Here is a 13,982-nt window from a genome sequence, read left to right as displayed (position 1 = left end):
GATAAATTCATACAACACAATCCTTCAAATTCCTCACAACCATGTCCTTGTGCCAGTAAAAGAAAATCAATGGCTGCTCTGTTTTGAAGAGTAGCATGTCTAATACTATCAACATCAGTCAACATATCACTGATTGCAGAGGATGTGGCATTAGCTTGTTTGCTCAGCCAACATCCAACTCGATCTAATTGTCTCAATGCCACTGCTGAAGCCAATTGTGGTAAAAATATACCTGCTGAAACCCTTCTGGCAGTATTCCAAGGCATAAAATCACTCTGACAGTTCTCCTCATAATGAGGAACAGCTCTCGTTCTCCTTTGTTTCTTTTTCATCACTGCTTTTGCAGTGGGGGCAATTATGGTGAGCATACCAATGCTACAAAGACCACCTTCAAGGTGAGCTGGAATGCCTTGCCAAGCTCTGTCTCCGCAAATGAACCAATACCCTTTCGGCAATTGCCGTGGATATTGATCCGTCTCTGGAAACACATCCCAACTATTCGAAACATTACACCAAAAACTCAAATTTTTATATGCAAAATAATGAGGAGTAACACTGAACTTTGGGGGATCACCTTTTCGCCAGGCACGAGCCATGGAAGTAAAACAAAAATCCATGGTCAAAGAACCAAGGATTTCCAATTCTTGAGATTCAGATGCTGCCCTAAGGAGTTTTTTGGACCAAATGTTCCAATCGAAGGAAGGACTGTTCCCATTGTCAATTCCACCTGGTTTTCCATTATATTGTTTTTTGACCAAAGGCAACTCTTTCACTGGCACACCAACCAAACAGGTTGAAAAAGGCTTTTCTGGTTCCGAATTAGACAAACATACAGTATCCGATCCGGCAGCCTTGGCTAAGGTCACCCAAACGTTTGTTTTCGGTTGATCCACAGGCAAATCTGCACGACAAAAAACAATTAAAATCAAGCAAAACAAGTATACCATTTGATTTTTCCCCATCTCTTTCAAGAACTAAGTTTTGGCAAAATTCTTTCTACACAAAAACGACAACCTAACTTTTCAGCCAAATATTAATTTTGTAAAGCAAACATTCAGCATTCAATTAGTATACTCATGAATAACATTGGCACAAAATCAGAGTTCATGGGTTCCACCGATGCACAAAGAACGTCAGGCACAAGAGGCGTCAGGCGAGACCCGGGATCCTTCGATTCGGTTCACGTCTGCGTACTTGCTTCCTCGGTTCTGGATTTGACAACAGGTTCTGAAGTGCGATATGGTTTGACGTTTTTGGCAGGAACCCACTTAATTCCAGCACCTGTAGAAATAGAAGCATACCCTTTGCCCAAATTATTAATCAAAATCGACCTTCACTTGAAAAACGTACATAGCCTTACTCAGTCTCATCTGTGGGGTGCTCTCCGTTCCCCCTCTCTGTTGATCTAATATGCGTTTTAGGGTTTGATGTGTTCTTTCAATGATTGCTTGGCTTCTGGGAGAGTCGGGAATACCAAAAATGTGTCGAACACCCCATTCATTTAAAAATGTGGCCAATTTTTGAGACATATATGCGGGACCGTTGTCAGTTTTTACTTCTTGGGGTACACCCAATGAAGCAAAAGCTTGCAGGAAATGATGACAGGCATGGCTGCCAGTTTCACCTGTGTGAAGGGAAGCAAAAACTGCACCAGAGAACGTGTCTATGGAAACATGAATATTTTTAAATTTACCAAAAGAAGGATATTTAGTAACATCTGTTTGCCACAATTGTAGGCTTTGTAAGCCTCGGGGGTTGATTGCTCCTGTAGAAACAGGAGGTTGTACCAATTAACAATCAGGGCAAGTATGAATGATAGCTTTAGCTTGACTTTTAGTGATTTGGAACATTCGCATGAGTGCTTGTGCATTTTGGTGGAAAAAGGTATGACTCAATTTTGCTTGTTCAAAAATGTTTGGCAATGTGTTAGAAATGACCATTGTCAGCTTGTCCGCTCTTGCATTTCCTTCCACTAAAAATCCAAGAAGTGAAGAATGCGCCCTAATGTGAGAAACAAAATATGGATTAGTTCTATATTGCAAAGTTATAAAAAGACATGAAAGCCAACGATGTAAAGTCTCATTACTAACATCCTTTAAAATTGAACATTAACACTAGCAACATAAGCAAAATCTGTGACCAAATTAAGAGGTTGAGGGAAAAGCTGAAAACTCAAACCACAGTCAAAGTCCAGTGATGAGGTTGTCTTCTTTGAAGAGTTGATGGTCTTTTTTTGAAGAATTGATGTCTCAGTCTTGAATCTTTGTTGTATCCTTGGAGTTTAGTTGTAGAAATGTCAAGTCCAGCCTTTTGGATTTCAGTCCCAACACCAGCACAGGTTTGCTGCATCTCTGTCTTCGTCGAAGCTGTGATGAGCAGATCATCCATGTAGTAGTATAATCTTGAATCCTGGAAATTTCTGTGAACTGAGGACAAAACTTGTACAACAAGACATTAGCAGATGATATACATCATGACAATCACATCCTATGACAGGTAGAAAGTCACTTTGATTGGAATCTTTACATATGACAATCCTTTCGTGACATGACCAGCCCAGTGAGGATATTCACCCATTGCCAGTGGGTACCACAATTTGTGTCTGAGCGCGGTGGAACGCGCTGTTTCTGAAGTTTAATGACAGTGGGCTGCCATTGATGTCAAATAGTGAGTGACAGAATTTAGCAAGATGCCTTCCTTTTCGGCATCGAGGGAAAATAGAAATTTGATGTCCCACGACAATCCTTTTTAAGGTGCCCTAGTTTACCACAACCAAAGCAGACAGGTTTTTTATTAGGGTCTACTTGTACAGCATTAACAGAATTTTCCCAATGTTTTTCTAAAAACTTTTCAATTTTATCTATTCGTTGTGTCAAATTGTGTTCCAGTGTTTTTTCCAAAGCATTGACCTGTGAATTTACAGCATTTTGTGAACCCATAAGTCTACTGCAAGCTGTTAGCATCTGTGTGATTGTTGGAGGCTGATAAGGGAAAGCTGAAATAATTTTTCTACATTCATTATTAGCATTTACAGAAGCAAGATTTTGAACGATATAAGAGTGGGCTTGTTCATCTGGACATTGCCTTTCAACTGCTTGAGTTAATCTATCCAAAAAAGAACCATAAGATTCAGTTTCACCTTGTCTGATCAGTGGATAAGAATTCAAATAAGAATTCCTCTAACCTTATAGATTCCAACATGAAACTTCATAAACCAGCCTGGGCTGAAAACTGATGCAGCATTAAGAACACACTTGAATAAATGGAATGCCAAAGGTAAAAGAATATTACTGTGGTCTTCCTCACCCATATCAGATCAACTAGAAAACATATTTTCAGTTTATTCTCCATTCAAGAGAAGTCTATTACATTTATGAATGACAATTCTACTCAACAGGATGGCAGTTTCCATGGACTTCAATGGGACCAAAATCTCATATCACAGAATCACAGAATATGCTGAGTTGGGAAGGAATCACCAGGGTCATCAAGCCCAGCTCCTGGCTCTGCACTTCACTCAGCATTATCTGTAGGTTTAATTATCTCATTTCAGTTCTCTAGTGTAAATCTGAAGTAGTTTCAGAGACCTGAAAAGAACCGAAGCCTGAAACTACCACATAATATTTATTGGATTTGGAATTCTGGAGGAATGATTAGTAAGAAAAACAGAGTTGTTATTGCAGGACTGATTGGAAGCTGATGTAAGTTTGCACCCTTCTGTTCTTTGAGATGTTTTCATGGTAATAGAGAATCTCCAAGGCCTTCAGATGCACAGTGAGATACATAAGACAGAGCATAGTGTTTCTATCATCCCTGACTGAACAGAAAAGCCTTAACTTGGTGATTTTGAGGATCATTTCCAGTCTTAACGATTCTATGATTTTATGATCCTATCTTGGACTGTGCCTGCAGAAGACAAAACAACCCAACAACCAAACAGCCCAGAATTACTCTGGGTGTTTGCCAGATCAATGGGAACGTACAGTCATTCCATTCTGGTGGAACGATCTGGTGACATTTTTCATTTAGGCATCTGAAATCAGGTGAAATTAACCTGGATCATCTAAAATCTTTGATTCACACTAAGCTGCTTATTTGATCTAATGTTCCTACTTCATTTCTTGGCTTAGCCTTAAAGGAAATAAAAAGAAAACATGGGGAAAAAAGCTAAAACCCTGTGGGTGAGTGAATCCAAGCAGGACTACCAATGAATGCTGATACTGAACACATCAAGGAGAGTTTGCTTTTCACTCCAGAGCTGGCAAAGTCCATCACAATCAGGAGCCCTTTCAAAGCCCTAATGGAGTCCAAATCCCATGTAAGATGTGTGCAACTGCTTCTGGCAGCATGGAAGGAACAGGTTCAGTGGCCTGACTCACAATCCTGCCTCCTTTACACACAAAGCTGTGTAGGAGTGAAAAAAACCCCCAAACATTAAAAAAATACAAAATTATACAGAAATGAGTCTAAGGAGGAAGGGAGAAGTTCTCAATTCTTTCAAGAACATGTTGCCAAGGAAACCCCTCCTTGCTATCCTTTTCATCCTGCTTGTCTGACTCTTTCTGTGGAGAGAAATGACACTGGGGAATCTCTTCTTGTACAGGGGGTGATTTGAGACAGTTACTTATAAATAAATATTTTATTTATCTTATTCAATTACAAACTTTACTGCTTTTTTTTTTTTTTTTAGATTGTGTCAAGGTGTAAGGTCATCCCAAGGGGAAGGATTTAAAAAGAAAATTAAAATAACTATTGAAAATTCTTTTGTGGAAATGAAGAATGTAAACTTTCTCTTTATAAACACTTACATCTTCAGAACTTGAGGCAAATGAGAGGTTTCCTATATATTATGAGCTTCCTTAATTTTGTGCTGTTGTGTCAACCCCACACACTGTGTGTGCAGTGTGCCAAATAATCAAGAAAATTTATTATTTGTTTCTATTCTGTGTCTTAAGCATATGTGAAGTACATTTCTTCATAAAATCAATTCTCTCAATTCACCTCTGTGTTGTTCCAGTGGCAAATGCCACTGAAACCTGTCTGGGATCACGTTACAGAGGGGGACAGGTCAGTCTCCCCAGAGGGCCCCAACATCATGGGATCCAGTGGACACCATCATGATGAAGTAGACTGGAAAGTTGCTCTAGATCCTTCCTTTTGCCAGTATTGGGACATTTTTCCCAAGGCTACTCTAAAACATCTTTGTGCATTCTGCTCATTGCCCTAGACCTATTTCTGAAGGGAGCCACAGAGTTCCTATATCTAGAAAATTATATGACAGCAAAGGCTTCAAAATATACAAAATAAACCACAATCCTCTTCCAATGTTTCTCTGCATTTAATGCAACAGTAAAATAGTACAAATATTCACTGAGAGTTATAAAATCACCTTGTTGTGATAGAGGCTTGAAGATCTCCCTTTTGGCATATGGGTATGCCCAGAATGACAGGGATAACTTGCTCTTTTCAGAATATTATACTCTTCTGTCTCACACTTCTTTAAAGATTTTCTTCTGCAGGGGAAACATGGACTAGGACTTCTTGGTTTCATGGAGGAACTGAGCCATTGGTGTGCAAATTCCTAGAGAACACTGCAACCATGTAAATTTTATACTGCAAAGAAGAATAGAGAGCAGGAGTGCTCTTTCCTACTCCAGGGCTGAACTAAAAAGAGAAATGGTCAAGGGCTTGCTGTAGTCTCTGATTTTGTAGGCATGCATTAAAAGAGGAGAACTCTTTGTTTCTCCCAAGGAACCAGTGCATATGACCTTAGGACTGGACTCTTCAGCCCCATCTGAAGGAAAATTTCTGCCTCCTGACTCACAGTAATGTCAAATACCCCATTGCATGCACAGCTTGGGCACTGGGAAGGCTGGAGAGGAGGCTGAAAAAAAGATGTGAAGACAATCACTGAACTCAGACTCTTTATGTTAAGTCCTTTTTCAGATCTGACTGCCAAGGAAAAAAGCTTTGAATTTCCTTGAGGAATATAAAAGATGTGGACCTGTTGGAACAAGTCCAGAGAAAGGCCACTAAGTTAACCACAGTGCTGAAAAACCTCTCCCATGAAGGCAGGCTAAGAGAGTTGGGTCTGTTCAGCCTGGAAAAGAGAAGGCTCTGGAGGGTGCTGAGACACTGGAACAGCCTGCCCCAGAGAATTTGTGGCTGCCCCATCTCTGGAAGTGTCCAAGGCCAGGTTGGATGGGGCTTGGAACAATCTGGGAGAGTGGAAGTTGTCCCTGCCCATGGCAGGGGTTTGGAATAAAATGATCTTTGAAGGTGCTTTCTGTCTGAAGCCACTCTCTGATGTCTCTGTGATTCTGTGGGTTACATACTGACTGATTTGGGGCATCAGGCCATTCCTGTGCCTTGTCATAAGTGCTGCGACCATGGGTGACTATTTTGTTAAAAGTTTCAGTACATGTTCACTCTCCAAATCCTTTCCATCCCTTTTTTTCCCACTACATACACAGATTACCTGATTTGCACCCAAAATATCAGAGGAATCTTAGCCCTCATTTTCCTCTCTTTCATTGTTCATTTGTCAATTATCCATTTTTATCTAGGGAGATACCCCATGTCCTCTGCAGGGAAACAACTAACAATCCCTAATTTTCAAAAGACACACTGATCATGCATTTATTGATAAGCTAATTAAAGAGATATTGAATCTGTATTAATTTTTGGGGTTCTGTATACTCACTTCCAACTTGGCTCCCCAGGCAGGGTTACAGGGTCTTTCTCAAATCTTCATAACAAAAATCTTCATTACAAAAATCTTCATGTCAGTTGAGGGATGGAGTAAATTCCATGCGGGACAGTAAAGGCAAGGCATTATATAAATGAACCTAATGTTAATAAATATAAATGAGAAAGAAAGAGGGGGGGAAAAGGAGATATTACAAAATTAAGGGACGTGGTCAATATTTGTTACTAAAAGGCAAAAGTAAATATAAGCAAGTTGAAAACAAGAGGACAGCCAAATGCCATTCAGGCAGAGTTAATGGCAGAGAGAAAAGAATGAGTCCTGTGCATTCCTCCATTTCACACCAGGCCTGCACTCAATAAATCAACACATGGATTTAATTGCTGTGACAAATGAATATAGTGAGGGGAGTGAAATTCTGCTGGGTAATGCAGTCATCCAGCAAAACTCTGGTCAGCAGAGATATGTAGGTCAGTCATTATGGACCAGTGAGCAGAGGGAGTCCCTTGTGTGAGAGCCTAGATGAAAATCTCACAGTGTAATCTCTTCTAAAATACCAGACTGTAAGTGTGTCTGGCTTCAGCATCCTTTTCAATAAACTTTAGCAGAAGAGGAAGGTATTACATAGAATGGCAATTAGCAAGACTGACAGAGCAAGGGACTGGGATTTATTGGTGGATTTTTCAGTTTGCTTGATTATTTGGTTGGGGTTTTTCAGCTGTATTTCTACTTCCATTTTTAAAACCAAATTCAAAAATGAAATCAGATGAGATTTTAAAGTGGGAAAAAAGGGAAATAAGAGCTTTATAAAACTAATATCCCAAATAAAGGCAGTGAGATGCTGTTGCAGCCCATATTCCCCACGACCTCTGTCATAGTGTAGATGAGATCTCAAAGGGACTGATGAGGCAACTCTGATCTGAGGGGTGAAGAAGTATTGAGGCATAGTGCCCTCTCCTTTGCAAAGGTCTCAGCAGTGCTGGAACCCTCCTTCAGCCCTGTGCTAGATGGTAGAAGTTATTCTGATACATAAAATTGATTTTTTTTTGTAAAGCCAACTACATTTAGAAAAAACAAGCTCTGCATCTTCCTAATATTTACTTACCTGAGCAAAACTGATTGCAATTCCTGCTCTGAGGAAGTATTTTTTCCACAGTATGGATCATGTCACCCATTTCCTGCTGTACCCTTTTCCTGACATCATTGTAGGTGATGGGGATGACATTGAACCAATTTTCTACATCCAACTTATTACATTCTTCTGATGGAAACAACACTTTCTCCCAAATGCAGGGAAACCTTCCTCCATCAGGGCTCTGAGCAACCTGGTTTAGTTGATAGAACTCAGGGGGATTGGAGCTAGGTGACATTTAAAGGTCCCTTCCAACAAAACTGTTTAATGATCAGGATGTCCTTGTGGAAGAACACAAACAAGATCTGAGGTGTCTTTTCTACTGCTGAAGCCAGCCAAGCTCATTGTAACTGATAAGCTCTGTAAACACATTAATATCAGTTAGAGCAGTGAATCTCATAGGAACACTGCTGCCCCCAGGAAATCTTGTACTTCTTTTCTCTGTTTTTATCACAGATGGAGGATTGGTACCACCAAAAAATACAATGCATAATAAACTTGTACAAAACAGGTTTAAATATCACATACAAATGGAAATGCTACTTTGCATCTTCATATCTGCATTTTCAGGTGTTTCTACTGATCACATCCTGAAAATACATCACATTTTTCCAATAAAACCCAAAATATTTTATAGAAACTTCTGTAAGTTCAAATATCAGCATGCAATAGTCCCTGGTGGCAATTAAGGCATCTTGCTTCATAATTCTGATTACATATGAAGGATTGATAAGTTTTTCCTCTGATTCCATGATTACTAAATCAGGGGTCATCATGAGCAGGTAGAAAGACAAAGTAGAAGTGTATTCAGCTGCATTCTCTGCACATTCATCTACAGGTGCCTCAGTGGGTAACAAATTAACAAATCCTTTGTTTTAGTCTCCAGGGATCACAATACTGAGAGAACATATTTTGTTTCATGGAATATATCAAGGTCAAATCCACCTTTTCAAGCAGGTTCACAGTTTTATGGATTTATGTTGTCAATGTTTTCTTTAATTTAACCTTCTGACTTACACACTTACCCACAAAGAGCTTTTCCTTTTCCCTCTCTTCCCACTTCTTTTTCTTTACTCCTCCAATAGCATGCTTTTAGTTGCACTGTACAACCCAGCAAGCAAAAACAAAGAGATATTAATTTTATTATTTTGTTTCGATTTTCCTTTCAGTCAGGGATCCGGCCTGCTTGGACAGTTACTGGATCTGGGACACCCTGCAGAGACAAAAGGACTTAACTCATCAGTAGGGACTTGTGCTAATTGTAAGATGCAGAAAACCAAAAGCTATTCCTCAGATTGTAGGAGATGCAGCCTTAAATATATACTACAGCCACAGAAAAAGGGCAGGTTTTAGTTATTCTTCATGAAGGCCCCTGAATTACTTACAGTGGCAAAATCTGGGCTTTCTAGATGAATAGTGGCTCACACCTGAGCTTGGTTTCTTTTGGCTCAGATGCCAGGGAGTGCTATCAGAAGAGTACATGTGGTGTGCTGCTAAGAGAAAGATATCTTCTTGCCATTTAAATTATCTCAACCATATTTTATGGTTGTGACATATTTTATGACCTTGTGTATTGATAGATGATGGTAGAAGACAAGCTACTCCCTGTTGGCTTTAGGGCAGTCTCAAAACAGAGGCAGAATAATCTCTGTATTAAAGAGAACTTTCTTTACCAAATGGACCCTGAAGATATACAACTGTTATTTATTACCTCCCAGCAAATCCTTCATTGCCAGAAACAATTTTCTTCCTTCATTTTATTTATTTAATTTCTTGTGTTACAAAACTTAGTTCTGATGATTTATTCAGGCCCCGTGAGGTTTACAGTAAGTTTATTCAGTCACCACAGGAAGGGAACACAAGAAGAGACAAAAATAAACCTAAGTCTGTGACACAAGAGGCAGATAAGTATTTTGTCTCAAAATTTGTCAGATCCAGACCCATCATCTTTTGCAAATGAGAACACTAATCAGTAGTCTGGAGTCTGAACTGAATCTTCAAGTTGCATTAGGTAAACAATCATTTATATTCCAAAGCTGTTATGTGTTTGAAGTTGGATTGAAAGTAGTACTGGGAAATATTGTATGAGACAAGTTTATTAAAATAAAATCTGCACTGAAAATATGCTCTCTGGAGGAAATAAATTATGTTGTATTATCTGGTAAGTTTATTTATTTTTCTTTCCTTGTAATATATTCCTATTAGGGCTAACATTTACATCTTTTGGTTATACTCATCTAGAAGGACCCAGGTCATGCTACCCAACATACCAGTGTTATATAGAGCAAAGTACAGGACAGTGACTCAACTAGTCTGTAAGAACAGAAATAAGGGGTTTTATGCTGTGTTTTTATTCCATGTTCAGGGAGAAAATAGTTCCTTTTACAATGTTTTCTTCAGGGAAACTGGACTCATAACATTTAGAATGAAAAAGGGTAATGTGAATAAAAGACTCATGCTTGGAAAAGAGGTATTAGATACACCTGCCCAAAGTCATTTGCTGACCTTGAGGGAACATTGAGATTAATCTTTTCTTTTTCCATAAAAAAAAAAAAAAGAAAAAAAAAAGAAAAAAAAAGCAGAGCTTACTTGGAGGAAAATGGAGCATAATCAGACCCATTTTTCAATGTAGCACCATACAGAGGCACATATATAATAATCAGTGTTGGCCAGATCAAATCACAGATCTAAGTCTGCATTTTCTAGGTGGGTCACTGGGCTTTTGTTTTATTTTGCTTGGGGCTTTTTTGCCTCAAATGTAGGCAGCACAAGGAGTTCTGCTCATTTCGAAGTCCTTCTTGTGTTTACCCTGATAACTGTATCAAGAAATGCAATTAGTTTGTTTCTAGAGGTTGAGATAATTCTCAGGAACAGAATTTAGGTGCCAACAACAAAGCCACTACTCCTGGCTTTGGGTGGAAACAGAGCTTAACTCCAAAGTCTTTTCAGTAGTGGGTTTCCCAATACAGGTTTACAAAGCCACATTTCCCTAAGCTAACTCTATCCCCTTCATTCTTTAACTCCAACTTCTATTCCAATGCTTTTAGTCCACAGAATTTTTTATAGTTTCATGAAAACTGGAACTGCTTTAGCAGTAGGGATTTAGGGGGCCTTATACAGAATATTCCAGTTTGTTGATTAGACAAAGTATATGTTTTCAAAATCACTCGGAAAAAAGAAAAAGAAAAAAAAAAAAAAGAAGAAAAAAACCAGAGCAGCAGCAAAACAGACACGATAAAAGTAGTAAAAATTTTGAAGGACTACCTTGACTTTCCTTTAGGTATAGGAGATACACAGGCAGAGCCAGCAGGTGCATCCCATGAAGTCTGACTACTGGCCTTGAAAAGAAGGCATTTGGCATAATATCCAAGTCATCCAACACTCAGACCCTCCTGTTCCCTGTAAAATTATATGACCATAGGCAAGTCTGAGTGCACCTGGTAGTGATTACCTTGAGGCTATATGGGAGAAATCTGAAAAGCCAGAAATATTTCAGTAGTGACTGAGTAGTGGCCTTTGTCAATCTAAACACTGGCTCTGGGAGCATCTAAATTAATTTAGCAGACTAAACAGATCCTTTAAAAACCAAGTCACAGTCATCTATGAGGAATTGGATATTAGATATTACAGGTAAAATCTCCTAAGATCCAGCCCAGCCACCTAACTAGGAATATTAGCATATGCTGGCTGAGAAGTTTGTCAAGCGCAATTAGCTCTCAATTAGCTCCTGTCTCTTTTTTCTTCCTGTTTGCTAGCTTATGTAAGGTTTGATTTACAGAGGTGACACATTATTATTGCATGGGCCACAGGACTTGTTATGTCATGCAAGTTAATGTCAGATGTAAGCAAAAACACAGATTGGGAAAATCACCTCTCTCTGATAACAAATATCAGTGGTCATAATCATGCTTACAGGGATGCTGTATGTAATAAATTCATAATAGAAGACTTCCTTCCACATAAATTACAGCAAGCTCCCTTTTCCTTTTCCCTATTTCAGGCTTTTTTGCAAATTGCTCTCTCTGCCTGGTCCCCTGGGAAACTTGTGCACAGACATACAGTACTGGGAAAGGAAAAAAGGAAAAAGAAGAAAAAGAAGAAAAAGAAGAAAAAGAAGAAAAATATCTTTGTCCTCAACACACACATAGACACAGCTATTTACCTGATGGACAAATGCTGATTTTTTCACTCTAAAGTTACCAGCATGAAGCATTCAAGACTGGGAGAGGAGGGGAAATATAATGTTGATACTAATGTCTGCAGGTGTGGAAACAGAGGTGGCTGTAAATTTCCATTGAATTTGGTGCCTAATGGGGTGGTATTTTTCAATAATTCTTGTGCACTTGACACAGAAATTTTGGAAAATTGTCTATATATTATATTGCATGTCATAAATACAGTAATTTATGGTGCATTGCTCCTTGCAATCTAGTGCACCATACTAAATTTGGGAACAGCACTTTTTCCTCAGCTTGGAAGTGTAATCAGTGGCAACATAACTTCAAGATTCCATTCTCTTCTTCTCCCACTCCCAAAAATGACTAATACTTCTATTAATGGAGAGAAAGGGGAAAATAATAAGTCAGACAAAGATGGATGTGCGAAATGAGCTATAAATACCATGAAGGAGACTTGAGTGACTTGCACAGTTGCATGGTCACATCCAGAGGCTGCCTCAATATCCAGGTGGAGATCTGTGGTGAGTGGTGTCCCTCAGGGGTCTGGTGCTCTTTAATATCCGTATCAGCGATACAGAGAGTGAGATTTAGGGCACCCTCAGCAGGTTTGCAGATGACATGAAGTTGTGCAATGCAGTTGACACAACAGAAGGATGGGATGCCATCTGTAGGGACCTGGACAAACTTGAGAAGTGGGCCCACAAGAACCTAGTGATCAACAAGCCCAAGTGCAAGGTGCTGCACATGGGTCAGGGGCAACCACCAGTATCAGCATGGGCTGGTGGGTGAAGTCACTGAGAGCAGCTCTGGGAGAAGCATTTGGGGGCTCTGGTTGATGAAAAGCTGGAGATGAGCCAGCAGTGTGCGCTCACAGCCCAAAACCCCAAAAGAATCCTGGGCTGCATCAGAAGCGTGGCCAGCAGGCTGAGGGAGGGGATTGTCTGTCTGCCCTTCCCTCATGGGACCCACCTGGAGTGCTGTGTCCAGTTCAGGCTCCTGGGATTGTGTGGGCCTTGTGGAGTGTGTTCAGAGGTGTGTTCAGAGTGTGTTCTGAGTTGTTGCTGAAATGGCTCCCAAGGTAATAAAAAGTCTTTTTTTCCCAGCCCCACTCTCAAAGAAGAAGTCAGGATTCCTTGGCTCTGGTTCTTAGGGTTATTTATTTTCTGTTATGTCTAACATTCTTTCTCTGACCCGCTGGGGTCTGTCCAGCAGGTTGGTTCATGGCACACTGACCACCCTCATGGCAGTGTTATCTTTTTATACTAAAAACTACATGTACTTTATTTACAATAATTTTCCAATACCTATCACCTATGTTAGACAGTCTGTCTCTAATACAATCCAAAAGTGCCACCATCGCAGCAGAAGGTGGAAGAGAAGGAGAAGGAGAAGAAGAAGGAGAGGGAGAAGAAGGAGAAGAAGAAGAAGGAAAAAGAAGGAGGAGGAGGAGGAGGAGGAGGAGGAGGAGGAGGAGGAGAAGGAGGAAGAGGACAGAACATGCCCACATGCCTCCATCTTTCCTCTTGAACCCCCATTCTAAATCCCCAAAATTCTACTTTTTCACCCTGTGATAAATTCACCAACATTCTACTCAAACCCTTGTGGCTTGTAATTCTTTGCACAAAGTTGGTAATTGTTTCCATGAGTTAAAATTGAAGTCACAGGTGTCTTTGACTCCGTGCCAAGGTCTCTGAACCTGCTGCCAGGGTCTCAAGTCCTCCAGGGCAGCCAGAGGAATGTCCTGGGTTCCATGAGCACCATCAGAGGGATGGAGAACCTCTCCTGTGAGGACAGGCTGAGAGAGTTGGGGTTGTTCAGCCTGGAGAAGACTCTGAGGATCCCTCATTGTGGCTTTACATACTGAAATACTTGAATACTGAAAGGGCTCTTAGAAGAAATGGGCACAGACTTTTCAGGATGGCCTGTTGTAATAGAACAAGGGGTAGAGGTTTAACCCCAAAGTGGG

This window comes from Melozone crissalis, unplaced genomic scaffold (genome assembly GCF_028551555.1).
Source record: "Melozone crissalis strain CALT ecotype California unplaced genomic scaffold, PUWL_Pcris_2 ptg000002l_1, whole genome shotgun sequence".
NCBI classification, from domain to species: Eukaryota; Metazoa; Chordata; class Aves; order Passeriformes; family Passerellidae; genus Melozone; species Melozone crissalis.
Note: the sequence above shows the minus strand (reverse complement) of the source record.